This window comes from Mesocricetus auratus, unplaced genomic scaffold (assembly GCF_017639785.1).
Source record: "Mesocricetus auratus isolate SY011 unplaced genomic scaffold, BCM_Maur_2.0 Super-Scaffold_4256, whole genome shotgun sequence".
NCBI classification, from domain to species: Eukaryota; Metazoa; Chordata; class Mammalia; order Rodentia; family Cricetidae; genus Mesocricetus; species Mesocricetus auratus.
Genome location: NW_024429182.1, coordinates 130,928,965 through 130,954,271, shown reverse-complemented (window position 1 = coordinate 130,954,271; position 25,307 = coordinate 130,928,965). Strand labels below are relative to the sequence as shown.

General features: G+C 48.5%; 1 long non-coding RNA gene across 1 annotated transcript; it reads left to right on the top strand.

Moving 5' to 3' along the window:
• Positions 1 to 12,955: 12,955 nt before the first annotated feature.
• LOC121133772 lies at positions 12,956 to 24,240 on the top strand. Its single transcript, XR_005870751.1, has 2 exons — positions 12,956 to 13,123; positions 20,835 to 24,240. It is a non-coding gene; the product is annotated as an uncharacterized LOC121133772 (long non-coding RNA).
• The last annotated feature ends 1,067 nt before the right edge of the window (positions 24,241 to 25,307 follow it).

Genomic DNA, 25,307 nt, shown 5'->3' with positions numbered 1-25,307 from the left:
GAGGCAGAACGGTCTGCCAGGCCCTATAGCAGGACAATACCCAAGAGCCATTCGGAGCCCCCAACCTCTCCATACCTCCCTCTCCATACCTCCGCCCCTCTCCTGCCCTCCCCTCCTTCCTTTATTCTTATTTTGGGTTAATTTGTTATTCTCCTAACTACTTAAGGTGGATACTAGATTTTTTAAAAATCTTTAAATGGCAGTAAAATACACAGAAAAAAATTACCATCTCAACCATTTTCAGTGTACAATGCAGCAGCATTGGATCCGAATTTCACAACCACCTACCCCCATAACAGCCATGACACCCTGGCTCCCACTCCTCCTTGCCCCAACCCTCAGAAACTACCACTCTCTGTGTCTATGAATTTGATTAGTGCAGATATTTTATATAAGTGAAATCATACCGTATTTGTGCATGCTTATTAATTTTTAGCCTTTAAAATTTCTCTTACACATCCACTTTAGTGCAGCTTTTTCTCACAGATTTTATACCACACACATTTAATTTACATTATATATATATAGTCTCACTATGTAGCTCTGGCTGGCCCGGAAGTCACTACATAGACCAGCCTCACCTTGAACTCACAGAAATCCTCCTGCTTCTGACTTTCAAGTGCTGGTATTAAAGGTGTGTAACATTACATCCACGTGGTCATATATTCTTATCATTCAATTCAAAACACTTTCTCATTTCGTCCTGAGTTCATCTCTGACTTATGATTTGGAAGCGTATGATTTATATTAAAAACACATAGTTATTTATTTCTGGCTTAATCATATTATGGTGAGAAAATACCCCATGTGGAATTTCACTCATTAGGAATGTATTAAAGGTGTCTGTCATTGCTCAAATTCTGGTCAAATGTAACCAATGCTCAACATAAAATTTTAAAAAAGAATGGTCACCCCACAACTGGACACAGAGTTATTTAATAGTTATCTTTGTTCATGGGCTGCCATAGTTATCTGTGTCCTTGATAGTTAAGAAAGGCATGTTAAAATTCTAGTCTATAGAGTGAGTTCCTGGACAGTCTCCAAAACAATACAGAGAAACCCTGTCTCGGGAAAAGAAAGAAAGAAAGAAAGAAAGAAAGAAAGAAAGAAAGAAAGAAAGAGAGAGAGAGAGAGAGAGAAAGAAAGAAAGAAAGGCATGTTAAAATCTCCTGCCATGAGCTGGAGAGATGGCTCAGAAGTTAAAACATTTGCTGCTCCTGCAGAGGATCAGAGTTCAGTTCCTAGCACCCCTATGGCAGGTAACAACTGTCTGCAACTCCAGTTCCAGGGAATACAATGTCCTCTTCTGGCCTCTTTGGGTACTAAGTATGTATGCAACACATACATGTATGCAGGCAAGACCACTCATACAAATGAAATAAAAATATTTTTAAAATCCTGTAAGGTGGTGAATTCATCCCTTTTAATTTGATTTTTGTCAATTTTGGCTTTACAGCTATGAGAAAAATAATTTAGCATTATTTTTTCCTGGCAGAGCAAGTTCTTATCGTTTTGAAGTATCACACAGAGTTCTGGAAATACCACGATTGCTTCACACAACCTTTATTTAGATTTACTTGCCTCTTTATTTATTCATTTGTATATTCCTTTATTCATGAATGCTCTTATTTGACATATGGCCCTAGGTCAGCATCATTTACTTTCAGGGCTCTGAACCTGTGGCTCCATCATCCACTGGCCAATGTTTTCTTTGGAGGATAGCTTGGCTGATGTCTGTCTTTTGATTTTTCTATCTGTTTTTCAGACTTCTATGTCTAACTGTGGTTTTCATTATACAGCTCTTCTTATTTTATTTACCCCACATGCACACGCAGCAAGCTCCCTTACTGGGTGAGCTGTCCGCCTGCCCTGGGTGGATGGCTCTGTTCTCCTCACTTTTGGATCAACCTCAGTCACCTCTCTTCAGATAGTGCATCTTTCTCCCACTCACCCCTCCTTGTGGAGCTCTAATTGTGCCTTTTCTTTCAAAATATAAAAATCTACATCTCTGCATGTATTTTTCTAACTTGCCTCCATAATTACTTATTTTCTCCAACTTTGGCTAAACTTAACCATTACCTTAAGTTTAGCTGCATTTTTTAAGTTCTAAGTTTTCTATTTATTGCTTCTATGATGTTACTGAAAATAACCTTGTTGTCATTTTACTTCTGGCATGAATTAGCCTCGGTATTGTAAAGGTTTTTCACTTTGGATTTTCAGACGGTGCCCAGTGCATAGCCTCAGCTGTCCTCCAACTCATCCTCCTGCTGTAGCCTCCCAAGGGCTGGGTTTATAGGTGTGCCACGCCCGGCTATTTTAAAGTGATTATGAGTATTGTAGCACCAGCAACAAAATCTCCAGTGGATATTTCTAGCGTTTATCCTCCCCCCCCAGGTTTTGTTCCAACACCATCACTTTTCATACCTGTTTTTTTTTTCACTGAATATTAGGCATTTTGTATAAAATTGTAGAAGATGCTAGAGACCCTGGGTGGCTCCTTCTTTGGAGGGACCCAGGTCAGCAAGCATCCTTCTCTGGGTTGTAGAAGACACTAGAGACCCTGGGTGGCTCCTTCTTTGGAGGGACCCAGGTCAGCAAGCATCCTTCTCTGGGTTGTAGAAGATACTAGAGACCCTGGGTGGCTCCTTCTTTGGAGGGACCCAGGTCAGCAAGCATCCTTCTCTGGGTTGTAGAAGATACTTGGGGTCCTAGGCAACATCCTTCTCTGGAGAATATTTGCTTTTGCCTCTGCCCAGCACTCAGAATGAATGAGAGAACTTAATTTCCCCATTTGAGGACATTCAAACCAGGCATCAGCTTTAGTCTCAGGGTACACCCAGGCTGAGTAACCTCCTTGGCTTGCCTTGGACTAAAGGGTTTCTCAGAACAGGCAATTCCAGTACTGAAGCCAGACAGCCAGATGGACCAAGGTAGAAGGTCACCACAGGTGGCTCTGTAGGACTCCAAAGCTGGGGTGTCTCCTTTGCAAGCCATCTGTGCCAATTTTTGTCCCCTGCCCCATGATGTGCTTCTGCCCAGCTTTTTGATGTCTCACTCTCCACTGCCACAGGGTTCTCAGCTCTGCAAGGCAGCAGGTGAACTGGCCAGTGCCTTGAAATGGGAAGAGGAACCCAGCTTCAGACTTATCCCCACCCCCACCCTGAGCCTCTCCTCTCTCCAGGAACTTGTTTTTTCAAGTCTTCCTTGTCCTGGGTTTACTCCAATGCCTCCAGGCAGGTGGTGGTTAGGCAGCTTTTTCTAGTTGTTCTTGACGGGAGGCGTGGTCTGAAGCAAGCTAGTTCAACATCGTTGGAAGCAGAAATTGGACTGCGTGATCTCGGGGCTTTCGAGTGGTGCCAAAATGCCCTCTAGAAAGACGGCAGAACATTGGCTTTCAGTTGTGGTTAGGAAAGGTGGATTCTCTGAGTCTTCCCAACACTGGGAGTCACCGCAGATAGCAAAGACACTTGTCTTTATGGCTTTGCCGTTTGCTTTCCAGGTTGATTCTCCTTCTTTCCCGTTTCGGCCATTGTGTCGGGTAAGAAACATGGGGGCATTTGAAACACTGCCCAGCAGATCTGACGCTGTAGATGACTGTGTGGATGGAATGTTAAAGTTCACCCAAGAAGCTGCTCCATCGCTGGCCGCTCCTTAACCAACAGCAGTCGCCCTCTGAGGGCAGAGAACTGCAGACCTGACCACAAAAGCTGGGTGCTGATGCAGGGACCTGCCACAGGGTGTGTCTGTGATGCTGTCACCGACAGAGTGATGAAGAAAAATCCCAAGGGTAAGGGTGGGCGGGCAAGCATCCTCTCAGTGCTTCTCAACGTTAGAGACCATCATCACAGTCAACAAATGGAGTGTTGAAAAAAAAAAGAAAAACAAAACAAAGGGAGTGTTGCCTGTGCAAAGAGATCATCTTGACAGCCCTTGAAGCCCATGGCAAGAAACCAGGCCGGGACACGCGGTCTCAGAAACATCCTTCCAACCGCAGGTCCCACACAGAGGGTGCGCATCTTCCGCAACAGAACACATTTGTGTCTGGGCCTATTTCAGGTGTTTGCATTCTAAACCATTCCCTTGGCATGTGCCAAAGCAGCTGGGCCTGGGCTTCTAATTAGTCATTTTAAAAGCAAGAGGGAAGAAGGTCAAAGCGTTCTTAATTGGGGAGGGGAAGAAGGCGGCCTTGCTGCTGTTTGCCTGCATCCCCAAGCAATTCTCTCTGAGCTCCTTTGTGGTCAGGAAGGCCATAATTCTGGAGCCAGATTTGGGCATCCCACAATGGAGGGTTCAAAGAGGGGGGTTCATTTCTAATTACCCCTCAGGTAGCCCCCGTACCTTTATCCAGTAAATGTGTAATTGGGAGTTCCTGCTTGGAGACTGAAGTCTCAGACAACAGCAACTCAAAGAGAAGTTTCCCACTGGTCTAAATGGTCTTTTATAGCTCAGGCTTCCAGATACAGGGCTTCCCGCCCCAAAGGCTTTATGTAGCAGTTAATGGCTGCAAGCAAATGCCCAACCCTCAGATCCTGACTGTGTGCCAAATCCTTCACGGGGGGGGGGGACTCTCACAGCAGCGTTTGTTGTAAGTTGCTCAGAACAGGGGATATTTTACACCCATAAATAACTGCTCTGAGGGGAGGAGGGAGACAGGTGAGCCATGGCAAGACTTTCTTTCCAAGAAGAGGGACAGTAAACTATTATGCCTGGAGAAATTTCCAAGGATGTTCCATACATTCCTCTCAGGAAATACCCTGTAATTTTCCTTCCTTCCATGCCAATTTTCCTCAATTTTTATCTTAATGAATGAGGTTTGCTGCGACCCGTGTTAGTGCTGGTCTCTAGCAGTTTTTCCATATTGTTATTTGGAGGCTGGGTCCCTTCAGACTCCTCTCAGCCCACACATATGGTTAGGTCCTGACTGGCTGTCCAGATGGTGTCAGCGAACAGGCGGGTTCTGTGACCCGGTACACCCGCTGTGACTGTGGAGCAGCCAGAGTCCCAGGAACCACCGGCTGATAGAGACAAGATGAGGGTGGGCCGGAGGTCTCTGGACTCTCGGAGACCCTTGTGGAGAAGGGGAGGGTTTTCAGTAGCAGTTTCTTATCAGCAGTGTAAGGAAAGCTGGGGAGTGACTTAGGTCGGAATGGTTAAAAGTTTCATGGTTAGAAAGGAATGGCGGGGGCCCTGGTAGAGACCTGTTACCTGGACACATCCACAGAAATCAGCAGACTAGCACGTCCGTGGGAGCCAGACTGCAAAGCGAGGCCAGCCCTGTTTCGTGGGTCTGGGACACACACAGTCAGGTCTCTGCTTCCAACTTTGCTCCAGTCTTGCTTTGTTAGGGAATTCAGCTAATTAGCTGCTCGCTGTGTTTCTTCCCCCCCACCCCTCCCTCCATCCTCACCGCTACACAACCCCTCTGCCCACTGACAGCCCTGTCCTTGCTGCCAGGAGAAGGGCAAAGTCAAGGACGGGCCTGGCATGGCCACGTGCTCTGTAATGTAAAGTTAGCAATTTGCCGGTCCAGAACTTCCCACAACAAGAGTAAGGGACCCGACACTTGGCTCAGTAAGTACCTCACAGACTGGCTAACAAGAGAGACTGAAGAAGCACAGATGAGATGCAGTGAGGACCAACACAGAGGCATGAGGAGTGAGAGGGGCCAGGCCTCCCTGACTCACCAGTTCCCGAAAACACCTCCTCAGGCCCACCCCTCCTGGACACCTGCATTCCCTTGCCATTCCTCCTGGCCTGGTCTGTCTCAGCTGGAGCAGGACTCCCTCCCTGCCCTCATGCCCTTCATGCCTTTGGACACAATCCTTCTAGAACCCACTCTGACTATATAGACAGGGGGATTTTTAAAAAAGATTATCTATTTGTGTATTTATTTATTACATGTACAGTGTTCGCTTGCAGGCCAGAAGAAGGCACCAGATCTCATTATTAAACATGTTTGTGAGTTTCCATGTGGATGCTTGGAATTGAACTCAGGACCCCTGGAAGAGCAGTCAGTACTCTTAACCACTGAGCCACCTCTCCAGCCCCCAGACAGAGGTTTCCAGCTCAGGTGAGGCTTCCTCCTGTGCCCAGTGAGCACCCACAAACATGGGTGGGGGACGTTGTGAGTGGGGTCTGGGATGTAGGAAGGGCAGGTGTGTGAGACGCCCACCACCGCCCCCATGCTGGAATGTTCTCTGGACTGGCTGGAGAGGAGGCTGCATGCCAAGGTATGCCTGTCTTCTCCCCACCATGCCCTGCTGCTTCCGACAGCCATCATGATACCAAGTGACCAGATTGGTCACTCAACGGGATACTGTTTAGGGGCAAAGGTGGGCAGAAGAGAAGAGAAAGGGGTATTAGGTTGTGGGGAGGGTTTTTGGAGGAAGCCTTCTGCCCTCAGGCAAGTTAAAGGGCAGAGCGAGTTGGGCTGTGTGGTCACAGAAGCCACAGTCAGAACCCAAGGCCTGGGCCAGTGAAATGGCTGCATCCAAGTCTGATAAGGATGACCTCAGTTCCGTTTCAGGACACACACCAGCTCCTGCGAGTTGTCCTCTGATCTTCAGAGACATAGCATGGCTTGCACACAGGCACATGTGCGCGCACGATTGCCCCCCCTTCCCCGCTGCTGCATTAGTTAGTTAATTGACTAATTAAGCTAACAAAAAGTCATAACCCCAGGACCTGACCACAGCAGAGTTGGGCTTTCACTTTCAACCTCAGGAGATGAATTATAAGAATCCCATAAGACCCCTGGGGGCTCGCCTGGTTCAAACAGAACGATGCTCTTGGAGCTCAGGAAAATACCTTCCGTGTGCCCAGAGGAAGGAAGAAAGCCTTTGGGAAGGGAGGATTCTGAGGGGAGAATGAAGATGGTCCCTACGGAGAGGCACTGGCCCCTCAAGGCCCAAGCTTGGCAGTGCTGCTGCCATTTCCTACTCCACTCCAAAAAGCTACACCTAGGGTAAGACTGACAAGGCGTGACAACAGAGCAGGGGCCAGCGGTGGATGAGGCAGGACATGTGGCAATGGGCAGGGGTTTGGAGAGGATATTGTGTCCTGGAGCTTTGACCCCTTGGCTATTCCCTGCCTCCCAGATGTACCCCATGCCCCAAAGCGATTCAGTCAAGGAGTAAACCCAGGTGCTCAGAAAAGGATGAAGAGAGGATAGGACCCACACTTGGACTTTCCTATGGACACAAAGACTTACTATTAATTACGAAAGCTTGGCCCTATAGCTTAGGCTTGTTCCTAACTAGCTCTTATAACTTAAATTAACCCATTTATTTTAATCCATGTTCTGTTGCGTGGCTTATGACTTCATGTCTCTGCACTGCCCAAGCTGCTTCCTCTGTGTCTGACTGGTGACTGCCTTTCTTCCTCCCAGAGTCCTCTCTGTCCCTGAAGTCCTGCCTAACCTCTTTCTGGCTATTCACTGTTCAGCTTTTTTTATTACACCCATCATAGCGATACACCTTCACCCAGTGTACAAATAAGGATTTGACCATCCTCCTCAAGGCCCTTAGTACCCGGGGCGCAGAGAGACAGGCAGTGGGAACCTCTCTAGTCCTCACCGCTCCCCAGTATCATAAGTGACGGGCCAGGGAAGGAGGGCATGGGAGGCCCGTGCCCTCCCCAGCTCCCAGTTTGTGAAGGACAAGAAGAACTCCGAGAATGAGGCTCCTGCTCCAACTGGACACTGCAGGACCCAACTGGACACTGCAGGACCCAACAGGACACTGTAGGCCTGCCCTCCTACGCCAGCTGCTAGCAGAAACAACACCAAGTGCCCAAGGTGACTACCATACACCTTAGGACTTTACCCTACGGAGAATCCAGAGCCATCCCAACAGTTCTGTCTTGGAAACCCTCAGGCACTGTTTCCAGTCTCAAGGCCTCCCAGGGTCCTGGTGGTCTCTTTGTGCCAGGGGAGATGCTCTGTCTACCAGGATCTGTTCCCATAGAGACTTGGATACTTGGGCTCTCCTCCAGTCTGTCCCCAGAGGCTGGCTACCCTGTGGACCCCACTGTGACCTAGGAACTGGGCTTCATGGTGGGAGTAGGTTTCTGATGGTTCTTCCTGCTGTCCCCGAAGTCCTTCCGTTGCCCTGCTCCCAAGCAGCCCAGCCCTGCTGTCCACTCTTCCCTCCTAGTTCCCATCCTGGAACAGCGCACTGCCTAGACCTGGATCCTAGAATCTGCTTCCTTTGCCTCTATGCCAGTTCCTCACTGAACTCCAGCTACTCTATTGCCCCATGGAGGCCTTGACCCCTGTCTGGCCTCTGGAGGTCTGTATTCCTGCCCTGAAGATGGATTCCCTGCCTCTTTCTATGCTGTTCCTGCAGAGACTTGTGGCCCCTCTTCTTCTGCCTCCACTCCATCCTCTCCCCACATGCCTCTTTGGAGACGCCGTGCCGAGAAGTGGACATGGGAATTGCACTTCCCCATTGCGCTAGCCCCTTCTGAAATTGTGAGCCGCAAGTGGAAACAAACGCTGAAACCAAAGCACAATGGTTTTCTTGGGTTTGGGGCTTACAAGTGTTTAGATCAAGAACCAATACCAGGGCTGGGGAGGTGACTCAGTTGATGATAAGCGTGCTCCCATGAAGATGAGTTCCAATCCCAGTATCTGAAAAAAGTAGCTGGGTGTGGTTGTGTGTCTGTGGGAAATGACATCAGGAAGATGGCTGGGACTTGCAGCCTTGCTTTAGAAACCCTGAGTCAAAGGAATGAGGTGGACCAATAGAAAGGACAGTCAGCCTCCTCCTCGGGTCTCTGTGTGCAAACTGGTACATGTACCTGTACACACAATAGTGCATACACCACATACTCAAACCGAGCTCTCTCTCTCTCTCTCTCTCTCTCTCTCTCTCTCTCTCTCTCTCTCTCTCTCTCTCTCTCTCTCTCTCTCTCTCACACACACACACACAGAGGCACACATATACACACACACGAGGGGGGCACCTTGGCTCAGACTCTTTGGAAATTCAAAACATGGCAAATAGTAAGAAGGCTACAAAGAAAAGCCGTGTTCCCCTCTGTTTCTACTGAAGTCTGAAAACTGAACAGGGAGGTATCACTCAGTTATGAAACTTTTCTGGCCCCTGACTATGGCAGGATTCCACAGAGGACTCCATTAGTGGGAAGTAAGGGCATACCAGATAATGCCTAGCTTTAGGAAATAGCTTCTCAAGAAAATCTGAAGTAGGTCGTGGCCTTGGCTGCTGTATTCCACAGCCACAGTGAATTTGTTCAATGTGTGGCAACTTGTATTTTGAAAACTCACAATGCAAAAGTTCACATGAATATTTTAGTACCATTCTTAGCCGCAGCATTCCAGGCTAAGCCTCTTAATTAACCTCATATCTGCAAGGTGTTTGAAAAGTTTGGTCAGGAATGTATTAGTGACCCAGCAGGAGCTCACTCCCACTGCACACACACACACACACACACACACACACACACACACACACACACACACGTACCCTTAATATTCTTCACAAAGGCCAGCCACACCCACCTGAAACACGGGACAGAAGACAATCCAGCTAGGAGCGTCCCTTCCCTGCTGCCTGGGAACTTGATCTACAGGGCCACAAGGCGTGGGCTATCTGGGCACAGTGTTCTTGGATATGTGCTGTGACCTTTTTCATATGAGAAATTCATACTGCTTTTAGCTTTACAGTACAAATAGTGACAACTTATTGTTGAAACAGTAAAATTATGAATAAGTCAGAATCTGGGAAATTGTAGTGCTACAAAGGCAAAGGTAGACAGATTTTTGTGAGTTCAAGGCCAACCTGGTCTACAAAGCAAGTTCCAGGCCAGCTAGACCTACAGAATGAGAGCCTATCTTGGTGGGGGCATGAGGCAGACAGACGAAACACACAGAGAGACAGAGAGACACGCACACAGAGAACGAGTTGATGAATTATGGGAAAACAAGTCCATAGCTGCCCAACCCCTCTGTTATGACGTTTCCTCCATTTACACACTCGGCCACATCCACCCCACACGCTACTCCCAGGTGTTACAGCTGAGAAACAGATTGCTCTGGAACTGAATGACACAATAAACAACCACTTATTAACCTGGGTCAGGAGAAGAATTGGGCACAAGGTGGGTTACTTATCTCTGTCCCAGTCTGGAACAGCAAGATCTCAAATCACGGAAGGCTGTTCTCTCCCGTCTCCAGCAGTCTGGTGGTCCTTGGTTGGTGTCAGGTTTCTTCACGCCCTTGTGGCTTCCTTACAACATGGAAGCTGGCTTCCGAGAGCTGTCTCAAGATAGAAGCAGCCTGATCTAAAGGGCTCTTCCAACTAGCTGCAGAAATCCTAGGCATCACTCCCACCATCTCCAGTAAGTGCAGTGGTCCTCAACCTTCCTAATGCGGCCACCTTTTAATACAGTCCCTCATGCTGTGGTGATCCCCAACCATAAACTGTTTTCATTGCTGCTTCATAACTGTAATTTTCAGCTGTTATGAATCATAATGTAAATATCTGTGTTTTCGGATGGTGACCCCTGAGGAAAGGTTGTTTCAACCCCCAAAGGGGTCGCAACCCGCAAGCTGAGAACCATTGTATAAGTGTAAGTGGAACAACGTTACCGTCTGCCAAGTTCGAGGAGAGGGAAGCGAGTTTTCACCTCCAGACAGAAAGCAGCGAGGTTCTAGAAGAGACTTTGGGATGAGAAACATTCTGGGCCATCTCAGAAAAGTTTAATATGCTGTGTTAAACATTTTAAAAAGCTTTATCCTTGCATGTATGTGTGCATGCACGTGTATGTGTGCATGCCTGTTTGTGTGTGTGGTGTGAATGTATACCACATGTATGCTGACACTCAGAGGTTAGGAGAGGGTGTGGGGTCTTGGGTCCTCTGTAAGAGCAAGAGGTGCTCTTGACCACCAAGACATCCCCCGAGCCTGAGCACCAACTGCTGTGTTACATTTCAGTGTTACTGTCATACCACCCAATCACATTTTAAAGAATTCATTTTCTTTGGTAATTTAATACATAAATACAATGCTTTTAAATCAGACCCATCCCTTGCTCCCCCACATCTAGTTCCTCCTGGTCACCCCCTCTCATTTCCCTCTCAACTTCATGTTTTCAGGGTGATGGCCTCTTTGCCTTCTTTTCCCCCACCATATAACCCGCAGAATCCAGTTAGTGCTGCCTGTGTACGCATGAGTGAGGGGTACCATCCCCTTTTACCAATGGCTGACAGTCTCCCAGTGTGACATCTTCACCTCATGTACATAGTTCAAAGATGTGAGACATGGTACATACAGACTCCTGTTTGCTGTCTCCCTACCAACAGAGCCAGCAGCTGGAGGATTTCCTGTACCTCCCTATCCAGCAGCCCCACACTCTCAGAGGTATCCTATCTCCTACCCCCATCGCCAGAGATGAGCTTTCAGCTGACGCTTTTCCAGGATGAGTTATTGATGGTTTCCCATGTCAGTCTTTGCCTGGATGCCTGTGAGGTTCCCACATTTATGGGCATGCTATGGTTTATTTAACCAATAACCTGTGGCTCCAAAGTTGGTGTTTTTTACAGCTTCCATTAAGGAGGGTTCTGGGTAGACGCCTGACCAAGCATGCACACTGGTTAGGAAGGAATCCTAAGCTGCATAGATTGACCACCCAAAACTGGCCTGGGTGGCTTGGAAAAGAGAGACCATTTCTGCCAGCATTTTGGAGGAGGTATTGGGATTTGAACCCAGGGCCCCATGCATGCTAGGCAGCTGTCTACCCCTGCGTAACATCTAGAACCCTCTTTTGATTTTTGAATTTTCAGCCGCCTAGGCTGGCCCTGAACTTGCGATTCCCTGCCTCAGCTTCCAAGTAGCTAGGATGACAGGTACCCTAGTTTTCTATTGCTGTGATGAAACCTAGTAACCAAGAGCAACTTAGGTGGGGAACCTGTTTTTTGGCTTTCACTTCTGGGTCATGGTGCATCATCGATGGAAGTCAGGGCAGGAATTCAAATCAGGAAGCTGGAGATAGGAACGAATCAGAGACCATAGAGAAACACTACTTACTGGCTTGCTCCCAACAGTTTGCTCAGCCTGTTTTGTTATACAATCCAGGACCACCTGTGCAAAGGAGACAACGGCCTTAGTGGGCTTGGCCCTTCCACACCAAGAATATGCCCCCACAGACTTGCCTACAGGCTAATCTGCTGGAGGCAACGCTTACGTGAGAGTCCCTCTCTCCGGATGACTGTAGTTTGTGTCAGGTGACGAGAATTAACCAGCACTACACACCTGAACCACCAGGTCCAGCTTTCATTGTCTTGTGTCTAAGTATGCCCCCACCCCACGCTGAGCATGGGCAGTGACTCTGCGGTCTGCTTTACTGTTCTTCACACCTTTCACCTCAGGTTTCTCAGAGTGGGCGAGGTCCGGCACCTTCCAGGCCCCCTCCACACATAACGCTTACACCGAAACTGACCTTGCGTCTGAGCGGCCCAGTCTCGCTTTATAGACTCTCTTTGTCTCGTAGGGCTAAGTATTTCCTATAAGGTGTGGCCCTATTTGCCCACAATTATGCAAGATGAAAGGGAGGGAAGAGGAGAGTAAGGAGAGGGAGAAAGAAGGGGAGGCAGTCAGGAGGAAGAGAGGCGCCATTGTTCTAATTTTGCCAGGAGGGAAGTGAGGGTTTGTGGAGTCATATATCACTACTTGGTTTACAAATAAAGACACAAGAGGCCACTGGTGTTCAAACACAGGATGCAGACGTCCTGTCTGCAAGTCTTTTTTTTCCCTAAGGAAAATTAAATTCCAAAAATATTTGTACTGACTTAAAAAATGTTTCTCCTTGAGTCTCCCATTTTAGCTGCATTCCTCATCTGTGTGTTGAATCCTCTCTCTCTCTCTCTCTCTCTCTCTCTCTCTCTCTCTCTCTCTCTCTCTCTCTCTCTCTCTCTCTCTCTCTCTTAAAAAGGAATGGAAGTTATCCACTAAAGCCAGAGCCAAGATTAGCAAGAAGGTCCCGTAAATGGAAAGAACACACTGGGTGGAGAGTGAAGGGAAGTCGAGAGAAAGCCTTCATGGGACGACACAGGAAGCCCCTGCATGGTGGCGAGAATAAAGGGAACACGGGCAGGAGCACGGGAGGTGAGTCCTGGTGATGGGTGACGTGAGCATGTGCTATTCTGAGGTTCTGGGATGCAACAGGCCGGTGAGAATGCAGTCTACAGATGCCAGTCTTTGTCCCGGCAGGTTTACAAGAGGGACTTTGGTGATGCAGAGCCTGGAGCAGCCAGGTGGGAAGGCAGGCCTGGGTGCCACTTGGTAGAGACGGCATCCTTCGTGGTGCTCCAGATGTTACGCGGTGCCGCAGCGCCACTACCACAGGACCCACCACCAATTCTATTATTGTCAGTTTTGGGGAGTCATTGTGACCTTGTCCCCTCAGAGGGCACGGGGCAGATTCACTGTGAACCCCGTACTAGCTACTTTCCTTGTTGTAACAAAATAGCCGACAACTTTAAGAAAGGAAGGTGTATTTTGGTCCGCAGTTTGAGGGGACAGTCCATCACAGGGGGGACACAGGGTGGTAGGAGTGTGAGGACGCTGAGGGGGGCAATGGCTACATTGCACCCATGGTCAGGAAGCAAAGAGACAGGAATGCAGCTTGGCTGCTCTCTCCTCTGTGTTCAATCCAGGCACCTAGTATACGGAATGGCACTGCTCACATTTAGGGTGTGTTTTTGTACCTTATGCAGAGGAACTCCCTCACAGACATTTCCAGGGCATGGTCACCTAGGTGACTATAGATCCTGTCCATCTGACAACCAATATTTACCCTCACAAGTCAGGCTGACACCACGCTTGAGCCGCCATCTTCCTCTGCTGGCCCCTGCAGGTTCCTAGCCGTCTGTTAATGCAGAATGCACATGGTCTAACCTCAAGTCTTGTGACTTTTGTCCCTGTAGTCTGTAACAGTTCCAACTGTTTAAAAGTCCAAAGTCTAATCCTCTCTGGGACTTGAGGCAATCTCTTAAGTGAGAGCTCCTATAAAATAAAAACTACAAAAGCACATATGCAACTCCAATGGACAATATCACAGAATAAACGTTCCTGTTCTATCAGGGAGAATGGAAGCTCAGCGAGGATCGATTGGGCCAATGCAACACTGAAGCTGTGTTGCAAACACTGACTCTGGAGTGTGTGACGCAATCCCCAGGGCCCACATCTCCAGCTCCGCTGCCTACGATACACATGCCCTCTCTGTTAGTCCAGCTTTCCCTGGTGGACATCCCTCAGTCCTGGCATTCCCAGCACGCTGGGGACCCCACTACAACAAAGGCTTTCCCTTCTCATCCTCACACAGTAGGGACTGCCTGAAGGGACTCTGACCCCGTCACACATGGATGTTACTCCACAATTCTGTTACAAATGTGCTTTTCATGCCAGTAAAACCGTTAGCTGTGGCAGGGATAGAGTTCCAAGTTGTCACCACAGCAGCCTGGAAAGTTCCCTTAATCTTTTAGGCATCTCAACTCAAGGATCAGATAAATCTAGATCCCTGGCTCTGATGCAGATGAGATTTTCAAAACAAGCCAGCACAAAGCAGAGTTGGGGATTATTAAAAGGGTGTCTTGCTGGGTGGTGGTGGTGCACTCCTTTAATTCCAGCACTGGGGAGGCAGAGGCAGGTGGATCTCTGTGAGTTCTGAGATCAGCCTGGTCTATAAGAGCTAGTTCCAGGACAGCCTCCAAAGCCACAAAGAAACCTTGTCTTGAAAATCCAAACATAGATAAAGAAATAGATAGATAGATAGATAGATAGATAGATAGATAGATAGATAGACAGACAGACAGATGAAAGACAGTCTTATGGACCAGGGCAATGGCTCAGTGGATAAAGTACTTTGATCTCAAGGACCTGAGTTTGTATCACCAGTGTCCACAAAGCACACGGGTGTGGAAATGTGTGCTTATAACTAGGAAATTAGACAGGTGGATCCCAGGAGGTTGCCTGGCAGCTAGTTTAGGCCGAAGAGTGAGCTCCAAGTTCAGAAAGAGACAGGCACACTCAATATAAGACGAGGGGCTGAAATTCTGGTTGCTGCTCTTCCAGAGAACCTGGGTTCAGTTCCCAGTATCCACACTGGGTGATTCACAAATCTCTGTAATCCAAGTCCCAGGTGACCCAAGGCCCTCTTCTGGTCTTTTCAGACACTGCATGAACACACACTTGGGCACCCGTACACACACATAAAATAAATAAATACTTAAAAAGAAATGTTTATCTTTTTATCATTTTTTTCAAGTCATGGTTTCACTGTGTAGCCCTGGCTGTCCTGGAACTCACTCTATAGACCAGGCTGGCTTAGAACTCAGAGATCTGCCTGCCATAGGCTCCTATATTTGAATGCTTGGTCCCTAGTTACTGACACTATTTGAGAGGGATTAGGAGGTGTGTCCTTAGTGGAGGACGTGTCACAATGAGGTGGGCTTTGAGGTTTCAAAAGACCGTATCTTTCCAGTTAGCCCTCTGCCTTGTGCTTATTGATCAGGATATAAGTTCTCAGCTGCTGCTCCAGTGCTATGCCTGCCTGCCTGCCTGTTTCCATGCTTCCTGCCGTGATGGTCATGGACTCTAATCCCCTCAAACCACGTTCTTTTTTAAGTTGCCTTGGTCATGGTTTGATGGTTTGAATAAGAATGGTCCCACAGGCTTATAAGGTCAAATGTTTGGTGCCAAGTTAGTGAAACTGTTTGGGAAGAATTAGAAGGTGTAGCCTTGTTGGACTGGGTGTGTCCTTGGAGGAGGTGTGCCGCTGGGAGTGAGCTTTGAATTTTCGAAAGCCCACACCATTTGCCTGCTGCCTGTGGATCAGGATGTAAAACTCTCAGCTACGGCTCCAGCACCAGGCCTGTCTGATTTCTGCCATGACCATCATGGACTAACCCTCTGAAACTGTAAGCAAGCCCCAATTAAATGCTTTCTTTTATAAAATTTGCCTTGCTCGCCGGGCGGTGGTGGCTCACACCTTTAATCCCAGCACTCAGGAGGCAGAGGCAGGCGGATCTCTGTGAGTTCGAGGCCAGGCTGGACCGACAGCCTCCAAAACAATACAGAGAAACCTTGTCTGGTAAAAAAAAAAAGTTGCCTTGCTCGGGGGTGTCTCTCACAGCAATAGAACAGTGACTAAGATGTGTGGTGTCTTATCACAGCAAAGGTGTCTAAGACAAACACTACATTTCAATATCTTTGCAATAGCCACACACAACGTGGTGAGTTTTGAACCTGTTATGTCGAAAGAATTACTTAAAATGCGCTTGACAGGATTACAATTGGTGATGTAAAACTCTAGATTGCAGGGCTGCTAGAAGTCAGGATATCTTCAGTGTGGAGAGAAAGGGGGGAGGCCTGCCGGTAGTGCAGCCTCAATGCTGTTCTTCCATGAAATGCCCTGTACACAAAAGGAGTATTTCTTCTGTGACAGCAAACTTCACAGCAAATGTCAGCTGTACTAGAATTTGTGTCTACCAACTGGTGAGAGGTTACAACCAGACTAGTGTGAGGGGCTCCCTTTCTTCCCCACATCCCTATTGTTCCCCCTTGCCTTCCCGACTTGTCAAAACCAGGACCACACAAATGATGCCTCTGAGGTCTGCTGGCTGCTGAGGATACAAGCCTTCCCCTTTAGATCAGCCTCGTGGCCTCTGTGTGCTGACCTTGGGGAAACTCTTATTGTAGCTGTGACATTCTCAGTTTGGGCTCTCTCTCTCTCTCTCTCTCTCTCTCTCTCTCTCTCTCTCTCTCTCTCTCTCTCTCTCCCTCCCTCCCTCTCTCTCTCTCCCTCTCTTTCTCTCTCTGGTTTTTCGAGACAGGGTTTCTCTGTGGCTTTGGAGGCTGTCCTGGAACTAGCTCTTGTAGACCAGGCTGGTCTGGAACTCACAGAGGTTCACCTGCCTCTGCCTCCTGAGTGCTGGGATTAAAGGCGTGCGCCACTACTGAGTTTGAAAAGATAGCTGGGGTCTTGACCTCTGAATGCAGTTGTTATTGCCCCGACTTCTCTTTAATGGTGCACCTCTCTTTACCAAACATGGCCCTTTCTCTGCAGCCCCCTAGTCACAGCTTTGGAGCTGCTCACACCCCTTGAATGCCAAGCCTTATGCACTTTATAGCTTTCTGTTCTCTCTTCAGATCTGAATTTAAGCATCAAGCCGTAACCACGCTACAGCCTGAGAGCTATGCCATCTTGAAACTTCCTCCACCAAACAAAGTAGTCCGCCACTTTTGATTCAGTTTTCAGAACACAGGCAGATGGCAGCCAGATTCTTTGCCAGAATATTTCTTAAAATAGTCTTTGTTCTCTGGAATCCCGTGGCCTGGGCCTTCATTTTCCACATTTCTCTTGGAATTCTGGTCTTGCAAATTCCTATCTGAAGCATCCTCTGATCTACTTTCTAGGCTCCTCTAGCCCACAGCTGCAAACTGTACCACATTCCTTGGTCAAGCAGTTCAAAGGGCCTACGAATCACATTGTTAGATTCACCATAGCAACACCCAATTCCTAGTACTGACTGTCTGTAGTGGTTATTTTTCTCATTGCTGCAACAAACTACTAAGAAGTGCACCATAAAGTTGGTAAGATTCGCTTTGTCTGGCAGGTTGAGGATACATTCAGAATGTCAATGGAAGTCTTGGTGGCGGGAGTGTGAGACAGCTGGTCTCATTGCACTTGGCCATGAAGCAGTCTGAATTCTGGTGCTCAACTCACCTTCTTCCTTTTATCCAGTTGCAGAACCCCAGTGCATGGACTGGTACTACCCACATTTAGAATGGATTGCTCTACCTCAGTTAACAAAATCTAGAAACTACTGTACAGACATGGACAAAGGTTTGTCTCCTACGTAATTCTGGGTCCTGTCAAGATGACAATCAGTATTAACTCTGATAGTCCAAAGGCTCTGTGGCCCATTTGTAGGATTGTTCTAGGAAGATTCTATGTTAGTCAGACAATATGTGGGAGGAGTCAGAGCTGAATGAGAATTGAGAGCCCTCACTGGGTATTGGTGGTGCACAACTTTCATCCCAGCACTCGGGAGGCAGAGACAGGTGGATTTCTGTGAGTTCGAGACCAGCCTGGTCTACAGAGTGAGTTCCAGGACAGCCTCCAAAGCAATACAGAGAAACCCTGTCTCCAAAAAAACCAAAGAGAGAGGGAGAAGGAGAGAGAGAAGAAGAGAGAGAGGGAGGGAGAGAGAGAGAGAGAGAGAGAGAGAGAGAGAGAGAGAGAGAGAGAGAGAGAGAGAGAGAGAGAGAGAGAGAGAGCACGCCCTGGTTTTAGGTACTTTTTTTATAAGTCTTCACAAGCCAAAGAGTCTGTTCTTGTTTGTTTGCTCGTTGTTTTGTTTTGTTTTCCCACTTGACACAAGCTAGAGTTCTCTGGGATGAGGAATCTCAGTTAGAAAATGCTTATATCACATGGCCTGGAGGAAAGTGTATAGGGCATTTTCTCGATCATCGGTTTGTGTTTCTAGTCCCTGGATTGTTTCTAGTCCTAGGTTGTATAAGAAAGCAGGCTGAGTGAGGCCATGAGGAGCAAGGCAGTGAGCAGTGCTCCTCGATGGCTTCTGCTTGAGCTCCTGTCTCCAGGTTCCTGCTTTGAGATCCTGCTCTGACTGACTTCCTCCATGATGGACTGTGATGTGATGAACCCTTTCCTCCCCCGGTTGCTTTTGGTAGTGATGTTTTATTGCAGCAACAGAAACCCTAAGGCAGAGAGTTGGAGAGCTCAGTACCATCCAAAGCATGAACATTTAGAGAGTCCTTAACATTTAGAAGTCCTTAACACGGCCTCACAAGAAAAGCACTGACAAGGATCCAGATTGGGGTGGGGGGCTCTCAATCATTAGCCAACGTCCTAGAGCCAGAGAATGCTCATCTAGAGCCCTATCTAATGAAGGCCAATTTTCCCACCTTCCTTCTTCTCCAATTCTGTTCCAGTCGTTCTCATGGGTCTATTGCCGTGTCCAGACGAGATGGATGCTGCCAGGGGAGGCTGTGGGCCTGGTGACTTCTGTCCACCATGCCTTTCATGATGTCCACCATGTCCACTCAGGACACTATCTCTTGGAAAAAGAATTTGGTGGTCACACCAACTGGGTGTTCTGCATGAGGTTTGAGCCAGATTTTGTCTTCCCAGAGGTTCATGTATTAGAATCTTGGTACTCAGTGTGGCAATGTGAGAGGCAATAGAACTTTTTAACACACAGGGCTCAGTGAAAGGTACTTAGGTCATTGGGTGCACCACCCATGGGAAGGGAAAAACTAGCTCTCAGTGGATTCCAGTTATTTCCAACCAGAGTTAAAAGGAGAGAGATTGGCTCTACTGTCTGGTTTCCTGTCTTGTCATGTGCTATCTCCCTTTTGTACGCACTTCTGCCATTTTGCTATCACGTGACAGACTCCTGGAATATAGAGGACCACCTGGTCTTGAAGTTTCAGGTTACAAAACTATAGGCCAAGTAACCCCTTTTCTTTGTGAGATATCCAGCCTCGGTCTCCCACCTGAGATGCTGACAACATGGTTGTTGCTTGGTCCTTGAGGCCGGTGTCACGGCACTCAGGGTGGTCTCACAGTGAATGTCTCATGCTGGAAGGCAGACAACCTGGTAGCTGCTCAGCCTACAAGGCTGGACGCTTCACCAGTCCCAATCTGGCAGCAAAACTCTAGCGGGGTCCTGGAGAGCCACTGTCCTGGGGAGGTCCTGCGTCAACAGTGGAGGCCTGGGAGTGTCGGTTCAGACACCAGTGTGGAAGTGAGCAGCAGAAGCAGCAACAGCATAAATCAGCAGCAAGAGGGAAGGCCAAGGGCATGCAGGGCAAGTGAGCTCCCTTCTGCCACGGTCTTTTTCATGGGGTTGCTACCTGGACATTTGACACTCACATTTGGGATTTGGATTCCCATATCAGCTAAGGGACTCAGGACAATTCCTCGGGGGAGGCTCCCTACTCAGGTGATTCTAATTTGTGGGTGTTGACATTAAAATCAACCGTTGTAGGGATTTTGTTAGAGCAACACAAAAAGGACTGCTGTAAGGTATGTCCCCCACTCTCTGCTGGTGAACGTTTTCCTCATTTTCCCAAAGCAGAAGTCATGAGAAGAGAGGCCTATAGCTGTCACCATGCGCCTCAGAGCACAGAGGCTCTGCCTGTCCTCCCACCCACTCTCCCTGGTGTCTCTTTCCTCCTGGCTCTGGCTCTCAGTTGCTCCTCTGTTGCCTCCCTCCAAGGGTTCCTCCAGCCCCAGAAACGTCTGACTCCTTGGATCACAGGCTTGAGTCATAAATGCATGGTGGTTTTGTTTCTTTAGTGTCTTGAAAAATGATGCTTAATAAAAATCTTTTGAGTCACAGCTCCCACAATTATTATCTTTGCTTTCTCTTTTCCTTTTCAGAAAATTCCTTGATGAGTTGCCCATTTCCACTACCCCCAGTGTCCCCGTTTCCACTACCCCCAGCTGTCCACCATGTCCCTCCAGACAGCATCTAAAAAGGTCATCACTGATCCCCCTTTCTGCCAAACCTAGCAGCTAGCTGATGCCCACCATCTCCATAGACTGTGTGCTACTGGTCTAACTAAGTGGTTCTCAACCTGTGGGCCACGACCCCTTTGGCAATTGCATATCAGATATCTTAGATATCAGATGTTTACATTATGATTCATAACAATAGCAAAATTACAGTTATGAAGTAGCAATTTTATGGTTGGGGGTCACCACAACACGAGGAACCCTATTAAAGGGTCGCAGCATTAGGAGGGTTGGGAACCGCTGCTCTAGCTGCCTGTGCCTTCCTCTCTCCAGGTTCAGCTGGATCTACTTCCTCCGATGAGTCCAGAGAATCTCTTGTCTCAAATATCATTGTGCCTAACGACTTCGCCAGTCCATCTGTCTGTTCTGGGCTATGCGTATCTTCAGGCAGGTATGAAAGCCACACTGGCCAGTCTGAGTGACCTTCCCCAGATGTGTCACTCCTCAGTCTCCTCATTCGATAGCAGGACAGTGACCATCCCTTGGACCACATGTGATTCATCTCAGTTCGCCGTCTGTTTCCTGTGGACTCTCCCGTTTTCTCTTATAATGAGAGACTGGGGCCTGCGGACTTAAGCAAGAGAAGAGGTTTATTTAGCCCCTGTTTCTGGGGGCATAAGGGCATGGACCTGGCTTCTGCTCAGCCTGTGGCTGATGACATACTGTGGAAGAGATCACACTGTCAGACCAGAAACCAGAGCAAGAGGGGCCAGTCTTGCCCTTCTAAAACTACCATCTCTGGAGGACTAACTCGGGCTCCCACAATAACTTTGTCAATCCCTCCCGAGGACAACATCCCCAGTGACCTAGCCAACTCTGCCCGCTTTGGGGTCCACAGCCTCTCAACCTCATGACACCGGGGACCAAGCCACTGATCCGTGAACCCTTGAGGCACAAAGCACATAGAAACTGTGGAACCCTGTTGCTCTTTTGCAATACTGCCCTCCCTGTGAGCACCACCACCCCAGTCCATCATCACCGCTTCCTGCCTGGATCATTGCAAACAGCCTCCCCTCACTTACCACAGCCCCATCTGTGTTGCCTCACCGCATGGAAAGTGTGACCTGTTCATGCAGAGGTCAGAATGGCACGCTTCCTTCAGATGTCTCCATAGCTGCCTGTCTGCACAGGGCAACGCTCCTACGCTGGCCGCTGGGCTGGCCCCGAGGCTCCAGCGACACCAGCGGGGCCTCCAGCGACACCGGCGTCCAATGCTATGCACCCCACACTTTTTGTGTTCTCCTCCCAGCTCCCTCACCTCAGAGCTTCACAGTTCCCCTCCCTGGGATCCTCGCTCCGTCGTGGAGAGCCCTTCCCAGCTCTGGTTGAAGTCATGCATGTTCCTATCCTTCCCCCTGCTCACTCCCATCGCTCTGTGTGAATTTTATTTATTGGCCTGCCAGTTTTACTTCTCAGTCAGATTGTGAGGAGATGGTGACCTCACAGGAGAGTGTGCCTGTCTGGTCCACCACTGCGTCTCTGGGGCCTCGAACACAGCCTGCTCTGGACTCTCATGGTTCTCATAGGCCAGTGTCACATCCACTGTGTTTTTGGACAAAGACCAGATCCTACACAGAAGTTGCATTTAGGGCGAGTCGTCCTATTCCATTTAAACTAATCAAGACAGTCCCTCATAGGCATGCCTACAGGCCAGCTTGGTATAGACAGTTCCTGACAGACTCTTCCCAGGGGTTTCTGACTGTGTCAAGTCGACAACAAAAGCTAAGGGGCTGGATTCACCATACAAAGCATAAACAAGAGAAGCAGGTGGGAATGGGGAGGGTGTGGAAGGTGTGAGCGGGAACACGGGGACAAGAGAGGACAGACGGGGCCTGCACTAATGTCATCAACAGGCGTGTTGAGGCGGGAGGAGCAGCCTGAGGCCTGGTGTGCAGGGGAACAGGCCCAGGTGAGAGGCCACACAAGGGAAGGGACAGCGAGAGCAAGCTCCAGGGAGGTGAAGATGCCGAAGAAAGCTGACATGAACTAATACGTTAGTTTAAAACACAGAAGTGCTGAGTGTCAGTGCACGGATGGCTAGGAAAACGTGGCCCATGAGAACGGACTGCTCAGTTGTGAGATGGGAAATTGGGCCCAACGCTATGATACGGATTAACCTTGAGAACACTGAGTCAAGTAAGCCAGGCTCAGACAGTTGGTGTGGCATGGTTCCATGAGTGCGGCAGAGACAGGAAGTAAGGTGCAGGCAGAGACAGGAAGTAAGGTGGTGATTGCTGGGGACCGGGGAGAAGGGTCTGGAGAATTGCAGCTCAGGAAAATGAGGGAGCTCTAGAAACAGGCGGCAATGGCTGCACTAAGTGGCCGTGTGCTCAGGGCCACTCATCCTGTGCCATTATCAATGAGTGGCTCAGGGCCACTCATCCTGTGCAATTATCAACATGTTTTATCACAGTATAAAAATAAGAATTTAAATCCAATAGATATCATTACAAATAAGAAAATGGACTGTGTTCTTTATGAACACACACACACACACACACACTTTATACATGCTAGCCTGTTAGGCAGGGTGGACATAACAAGGCTACAAACAGACAAATGATCCAAGGCAGATAGCAAGCCTCTGCCTGAATCTGGAGAATGACACTCAAGGACAGCATAGTTAGTGAGCTGGGTGAAAGAGCCCTCTCTCCAGGACCTTCAGGGGTCATTATCCCACATCCTCCCTAGAGAGAGGAGTGGGCTCCCTGCACCCTAGAACACCCCCAAGCCCTTCAAACTTCAGTTCCTACTATGGTACTTCTGGCTGCCTGACTCTCTCCTTTACTGCTAATCAGGAAGACTGGAAGTGCCAGCTGCCTCCCAAATCTTGTCCCAGCCTGGCCAACCACCTGGCCCAGACTCATGGCCAGCCCATGGCTAGCACACTCAACAAAGCTTATACATACAGTAGGTGCTCAGACTGAAGAGAGAATGGAGGGGGAGGCTTCTCATGACCTGGAATGTGAGCCCATGTTCACTGACACCCCTGCCCTCTGTAGACGATCTTCCTTCACCTAATTCAACAGACCTCTAAAACCCTGGAGCATAAGAATGGCCTCTTGCTCATTTTTGAATGACTGAGGGTTAATGCAGATTGCCAGCTTGACAGAATTTAGAGTCACTTAGGAGGCTTCTGGGTGTGCCTGTAAAGGATTATCTTGATTGGGTTAACTGTAAATGGAGTTCTTAATTGGTCTAGATAATAAAAAGCCTGAGTCAGACGTAGAGGGAAATGCTGAGAGATCAGAGAGAAGGAGCAAGCCACGGCACACCTCACCTCCCTAGCATCTCAGCAGACAAGAGAGCCATTTTCTGTTCCTCCCTGCTTATATCCTGTTTCTGCCCAGCTACCTCCAGACCTCTATGATCAGCTAGTGGCAAGCTCCATTCTCTGACCCTCAGACAGGCTTTAATTGTACAAGCAAGACATCGCCACAGTTAACTGAAGTAGGGAAGCCAGGCTATCTTAACTGTGGGCAGCACCATTTTATCCAGTACAGCTGGAGCCCTGTACTGGATAAAAAGGGGAAAGCTAGCTGAGCCCTAGGGTCATGACGTTCCACATCCTGCCCCAGGTGCATGCAACGAGCCACCTCATGGTCCTACTGCCTGGACTTCTCTGCCATGCTGGACTACACCCTTGAACTCAGAGCGAAATAAACTCCTTTTCCCTTAAGCTCCTTTTCTCGGGTATTTTATCACAGTGTCAGGGGAAGACAGCCACACAATAGCCAGGCCTGGTTGTTATTTGAAATGCTGATTCTACTTGATAATGGGGAACTCATGTCAGCTGGCACTCAGTCGAGTCCTTTCTTACAATCAGTTCCGCAAGGCAAGGCACGGCTGGACACAAAGGTCCTGTGAGTGCAGCATGAGGACCACTGCTTCAGGAAGATGAGTGGCCACAAAGTCACTTGAGGATAGGTAGAAGGGTCATTTGCATTTTGTGCCTGAAACTCAGAGCATGACAAACTCCTTCCGCACTTGAGGTCCCAACACTTGAACACACCATGCTGCCCACCTGAGTGTGCTGCTGAGGTTTGATTGAAGTGGGCAGTTCTCAGGACAACTGAGTCCATCCGGGTCTGAGGGAAGAGCAGGAGGAACGTCAGGGTAGGTTGTGCACTATATGAGCAAGGCATGACAAGCCAGGCACTGCGCCAAGGGAATCCTGGTAGTTTTGAATGAGCCTTCAGCCAGGGAAGGAGATGACCCTCAAACAGCAATGGAGGGCCACCTCTGGCTGTGCCCACTGGGGCTTCTACCTGCAAAGGAGTCTGGTTATCATAGGGGAAGGAACATAATAAGAGAATTTGAATTGATCTATAGGTAACTGGTGACAGAATGGCTTTGAGAAAATGATCCAGAATCCAGACCTGCTGGGTGACTTTGGCCACAACCCCAGGACATGTGTAGGATGTTACCCATGCTGAACATGCTGAACATGGCACTATGACCTGTGCCTCGGACACTGGCCAGTTGCTTCAGCCAAGTGGTGTCTCCAAGCTTGCTGGCAGTATAGGACTGGTGGGACCAATTTTAGTCCTCTCAAGAAGGCAAGGAGAGAATAGCTCTGCTCTCGCAGGAAAGCAAAGTCTTGCTCCCTACCAGGGAAAGAGACTCCCCAAATGTTAGAGCACCATTTGGAAGCTAGCTACATTTATTGGTCCGTTTCCTATTGGTAAAAGACAACACCCTGTCTGGCTAAGTTCTGAAGAAAAGAGGTTTCCTTCAGGTCACTGT